Genomic DNA, 6,000 nt, shown 5'->3' on the forward strand with positions numbered 1-6,000 from the left:
GACGGCGAAGAGTGGCGATGAATAATGTCGTACGTTGTTAACCTCTTGCACCACACGATTTCTTACGCAGTCGATAAATACTTCACTGTCATTTATTTTTCCGTGGGACAATTTTTACTTAGACGTTTGAATATCGATGATAGAGTAGAGATTTATTTCTGTTTAAAACACATTTAATGGATCATGTTCGAAATCTTAGTAGCGGCTCTGACACGATATTATAGGGCAAGGGTTGATAAATATTGCGTGAAAGTGATCTACAGTAATCTATTAAAATGTACAATACCTGCATTTTTCACAGTTCTTTTTAATATAAATTTCAGCACTGTTCAAACTATTTTAAAATATAGTACAGTTGTATTATAACACAATTTAGCTTTTTATAATATAATACAATTTAATTAATTTTTACCGATGCTTCAGAGTCCTTACTACAGTACCAAGGGGTTAATACCACGTATATAAACCTCTTAATTTTGGAATTAAAATAATCCGAAGCGCAAAGCGTTAAAACACACCGCGCCATGAATAAAAAGCTATGCAAAGCTGGGACGGTTTTCAACCCTGACCTAACACCCCGAGTCGAACAGAGGGTAGAGAGTTTTTTTCCCGAGGAAACGTGGCCGCCGGGGGGGAAAGGAAGATTCCGGTAAAAAATGGAATTCCCTAGATCCACGGATCTTCGGGAGAGCAGAGCCAGGGGCGGACAAAGAGCCGCCGGATCGTGAATTCCGGCATATCGCCTAAACCGATCTTCGTTGTGCGTTTTCGCTCGCGGCGCGCGACCATGAATCTCCGCCGCGATCGCAAGAAACCCATACACGTCCGGGAGAGAGAGAGAGGAGGGAGGGGGAAACAGGACTTCCTGGTTTGCACCTGACCGTGCCGGGGCTAATTAAGAAAATCGTTTGGCCCGTCGCGGAACGTCTGTTCCCTGTCGCGCGGCTGAGTAAGGTCCGCGGGCGCCAAGGGGCTCTCTCCGCGCGGAATCCGATCGGGATCCGCCGATAACGCTCGGATTAATCGCGCCCCCGAGTAGCCGAGAACGCGGGAACATCGACTGTGTTCGATTAACGGTAGAAAGTGGGAAAAGGCTTAATTGCGGCCGGGATCATTGTATCCGGGTACACGGTTGCCGATTTAAGAGCCGCCGTCGACGATTCGTTCGGACGCGCGTCAGGTAACCTGAACAACGGCGATCGCGTTGAGCGTTGTTGCAGTTTATATAGCAGAATCACAATTTTTTTGCAAATATTAGAGAAATTCTTTAGTAAAAAGAAAATGAAGTAATGCTTAGAGTGTCTCACGTATCATGTAACTTTAGAACTAACATAGCAATAATAAATATTGTAATAATAATGTACCACCTCCCGTATAAACTATTACATTAAACTATTAAAATTGACGCTTGATCTACATAATAATAAAAAGAGAAGCAAAGAACTGTTCCTTCGAATCGGAAGAGATTAATCGCGCTGATACCTACTAGATTACGCGGGAAATCTACGTCACGTGTTCCGCGGCTCGTTATCAAAGCGCAATGTCTTGATACGTTGCATGAGAAATAGCTATCGAATAGAATTCGCGTCGATCATAATTTCTCGTTCACGACTAAATCTACGAATTCGACCGGTCTTGTCGCCGCGCGGAACGTATTACGGAACCACGCGCGGCCGGATAATGCTAATTTATTAGCGATTCTCGTTCGCCGGCGTTCACCGCGTGCCACGTGGGGGCCGCCACGCCGTCGCCCGGTGTGGGTCGGGCGAAACGCTCGCCCGAGCAGGTGTGTCACTTTCACACCTTCTTTGGCGAGAGGTGCATCCAGTTCGTGCGCGCGCGCGCGCGGCTAGCAAAGATACCAGAGGACGATGACGCGGATCGCGTTACAGAGCGACGAGGATCATCGGAACCTGACCGCAGACTCTCTGTTCTAACGATTTTTGCGCGGGCGAGGGGAGAGAATGGTTTCACGGTGGCAGAGGAACGATTTTCTACGGCCGATGTAACGTGGCATTTCGATGACACGGTGTCACAATTTCTACCGTCATCTAACATTTCGATTGTCTTCTCGGATGTATGATAATGTATTATAGAAGATACTACGTTAGAAAATTATTTTACTATAGTGAATATAATTTTATAATACTCGAAATAATTCTCTAATATTTTAAATAATTTAAAAATACCAAATATAACTCTGCAATGCTAAAAATGATTCTTTCATATCCAAGATAATGTCATAGGAGCCCAAAACAATTTTACAAAATCCAATACGATCTTGTATTGCTCAAAATAATACTAAACCCCGAGCATAAACTTTCTAACATGCTAAACAATTTCCTATTATTATCAAAAATAATTTTATAATATTCAAAATACTTGAAAAATACCCGACGTATATTCTCGTAATAATAAAAATGATTTCGTAGCACTTGAAATCATTTTGTACAACATTATCCATAAACATCCCGTTAAAGCGGAGAGAGTCGTAGACGTTCGGCGTGTCAGCGTCAAGCGAGTAACCTCGCGCGTGTATACCTCGCATGAAAAGGGGTTCCAGTCTCGCTGCCGAGTTAGTTCGTTTATTGTGGTTGAATTATAATCGCGTTTACCTTTTTTCCGTTCGAGTTCTCGGCTTGCGCACACGCGTCTGGCCGCGGCGCAACGGCGAGCGGGCTTTTTGTGCGGAAACGCGCCGAAGCGAGCCGGCTAACGTTGTTCGGGCAAAAGTTATTCAGAAGACGCTCGAGAGCGAGCCAGCGACGCGGTCCGCTCCTCATTCAACGTTTCTCGCGCGTGCGAAAGAAACGTTTTCGAGCGGACGATAACGCGTCCCGAGAGAGCAAACGAGTCGCCGCGCCGCGAAGTCTTGGCTCGGTCGCTCGTCGCGATTCTTCGACGCCGGTTTTTAATTCCATAGCCGCGGGAATAACGCTAGGCGACGCATCTGCGCGAGAGGGAATAGCTACGTCGGTGACGTATGTATACATCGGTGACGTAAAATAACGTTTCATCCATCGGGAAGCGAAATAGAGCGGTTGATTCGAGACCGTCGCCCTCTCGAAGTGAGCATATGTGCTCGCGAAAGGGTTCGAACGACTTTCAAAATGGAGGAGTAACAGTATATAATTTTTAATCGGAATTTGATAAAACTAAGAATTTAGAGGGTAAAATATAGGCTAAAAATGTCTTTTCAAAAATTGCAATAGTATGCGATGGTAAAAGAAATTAAATAACGTCGTTTCTTTAATCCGTAAAGGAAATTTTAAAAATGCATTTCCTAGACAGTAGTAATTTTTGGAAATTCAAGAAACAGTAGTAAAAGTTGAAGATTCGAGAATATTTTCAACAAATATAACGAAATTATAGCTAAAAAGGTCTTCCATATTCTGCTATAAAAAACATAGCATTCCATTTAAGAAAAGAAAACTACCCTCTTCGAATCGCCGAAATAGCTTCACTTATAATAAAAATAAATCCACTGCATCCTATACCTCTTTAAACCAGGCAACTTTTGTACGCGTTACTTTGTTTTCCTGTGAATATTTTTGAAGTTGCAGGTGTTGCACAAGTTGCATGAGCTACCCCGTGGAGTTTCGGTTAGTTTGTCCAGCAACTTGGTCGCGCGGTCGTTGCTTCCGTGCTCATTCCGTTTGCCGAGCCGTCAAAACTATCGAACCGGTGAAAACTGCGCCGGCCACCATATTCTCAATCTGTTCATCCGTTTCCCATTCTGACCGAACGAACGAACGAGCGAGCGAGCGAACGGGGCGCGGATCCTCCGGTCCCGGATCCGCGGGCGCATTTGTTTACACGGGAGGCTCGCAGCTCGAAAAGCCGGAAGCTTTCAATGCATCGGAATAAGAGGATTGGGAACGGGCACGCGTATGATCCGGTCGCGCGCGTACGTCATTTTGTACCGGTGGTACACGTGTACCGCCGTCGACAGGAGGCTGTGTTCCGGCGTGCCACCCGCGGCAAGCCGGGCCGGGCCGGGTCGGGCCGTAGAACCAACCCTCCGTGTTCCCACGTTTTCGTCAAGGCAAGCACGGCCCGATGTAATTCTCCGTCGCTCTCCGCGTCGGCTTCTCCCGACTTCTTGCCACCGTGTACACAGGAGGGGGGCCGCTGTGCTCTCTCGACGTTCGGCGCCTGAATTTCCCCGTAAAGGGGACCGCGAGCCGAACTCCCATTTAAACCCATCCGACGAATGGGATATGCAAATTCCGTTTTCTTTGAGGCTGCGCAGATTTTCTGCGACACTGACTCCCCGCTCTACTTTTGATTACGTCCGCCGGAAATTCCCGACGCCTCGCGGATTAGGCAGATTCTCGCGGCGGGCGCCTTCTTCGGCGACTGTATCTCCCGGTGACGTCACGCAAATTGTCCGCCGCGCCGACTGTTTTATATACAGATCTTGAATAATTTGAGAATTGGCTGTTTAGCATTTCTTTTGTTTAGAAGATTCTACAGATTGTTAGCCAAATTACTATATCTATTGAAAGTAAAATATTATTACCAAATCGATTTCATACTAATCGTAGTCTTCTTCGGAATAAGGCTCAATGCCAATTTTAACCGGTTAATTGTTGCACTTCTTTGGAAAATGTATACGCGGTCTTTCACAATATTTAATTAAGTTGCAGTGAAATGACTGTTCTATATTTTTAAATTTATTTTATATCTTTTTTTATATTTTTAATCTTATTACTAACGTGTATTCGGTTGCTTAAATAAACTAGTTAGCAATTTAGAATGTCAAACTTACGAATTTATCTTCTATTTCGATGGCCACCAGATTCTGAAACAGAAATGGAATTCGACGGTTAGTGGAATGCGCTGAACGTGCATTAAAATAAAATACAATTGATATGACTCATTTTCTAAATACGAACTTATTACCTTCTAGATTAATTCGAATTATCTGAATTATTCGAATGTATCGAGTCATTTGAATAAGAAATTATTCGAACATATAATATTTCGAACTAAAATAGATAAAAGAATTTACGATTCATTTATATAATTATCTCAGACAAATATATATTCCAACTTCGTCCTAGACATTTAAAAATCGTCTTTCGTTCTCTAAAAAGAACAGAATCACTTCCGAATAATCCAATAAGCTGCAGCGACTGGCGATTAATGCGCGCAATTTCTGTTCCGCATAAAGAGCGACGTTAACGAGACATTTAAGAAAAGTTGCCCACTACCACCGGATCGATGTAAATCCGCGGGCCGCGAGGCCGAAACGGAGGGAGGAAAAACGGTTCGTTCTCCGGGAACGCAACAATACGTTACGAGGCGGCCGTTGTTTCTCGCGTGCCGCGGCAGCAACGCGGACAAATGTAATTCCACGGTGTTCCCTTGATTTTCCATCCGGTCTCCCTAAATAGGATTCCCCGTCGTTTAGATCCGTGGCCGCGATCCCCGCGAGAGCGTGCCTTTCGAAATTCTGTTTGCCCGGTGCCCTCGGGGGCCGCTGACGAAAAAAAAAAGAAAGAATAAAGAAAAAAGAAAAAGAACAGGAAAGAATTATACTCGTTTCCTCGCGGAATTACTTCCACCGGTGTATAATTCCTCCGGCGCCGGCGCCGGGCGAGACGGAGGACTTATTCCGACGCGGCGCTAGGTTAGGATCGCTGCCGGAAACGGCGGATCGGGAGAAAAAGGGACACAAAGGGCCGACCGAACAAATGAACAAGAATCCGCCGCCGCCGTTCTCCAGGCTTTGCGCGACGCGACGGAACTTTTTTTTATCGCGCCGGAATCGCGCGAGTCGTTTAAGAAACATGCTAATGTCACGTGTCCCGTGGATTGCGCGATAGCGGGTGACGTTATTAGGGAACAAAAGGACGTGTTAATTAGAGATTTTGGTTGTGAATGTGTATTTAAAATATACGTATACAGGACATGATGAGTACGTGTCATGATAAGGGCACTCGTCAATTATTTCATTTAATTACATGTTTAGTACTACACGTATACGTATTTCAT

At 44.8% G+C, this 6,000-nt stretch overlaps 1 protein-coding gene across 3 annotated transcripts in view; it reads right to left on the bottom strand.

The window, feature by feature from the left end:
* The window catches only part of LOC144476876 (uncharacterized), a 97,847-nt gene extending 93,042 nt beyond the window's left edge, over positions 1-4,805 (bottom strand). For all 3 annotated transcript variants that reach the window (XM_078194188.1, XM_078194187.1, XM_078194186.1), the window contains exon 1: positions 4,772-4,805. The gene's annotated coding sequence lies outside the window, so the exon portion shown is untranslated. The remainder of the gene's footprint in view (positions 1-4,771) is intronic.
* Positions 4,806-6,000: the final 1,195 nt, after the last annotated feature.

The sequence above is a fragment of the Augochlora pura genome, chromosome 11, assembly GCF_028453695.1.
Source record: "Augochlora pura isolate Apur16 chromosome 11, APUR_v2.2.1, whole genome shotgun sequence".
Classification (NCBI taxonomy): Eukaryota; Metazoa; Arthropoda; class Insecta; order Hymenoptera; family Halictidae; genus Augochlora; species Augochlora pura.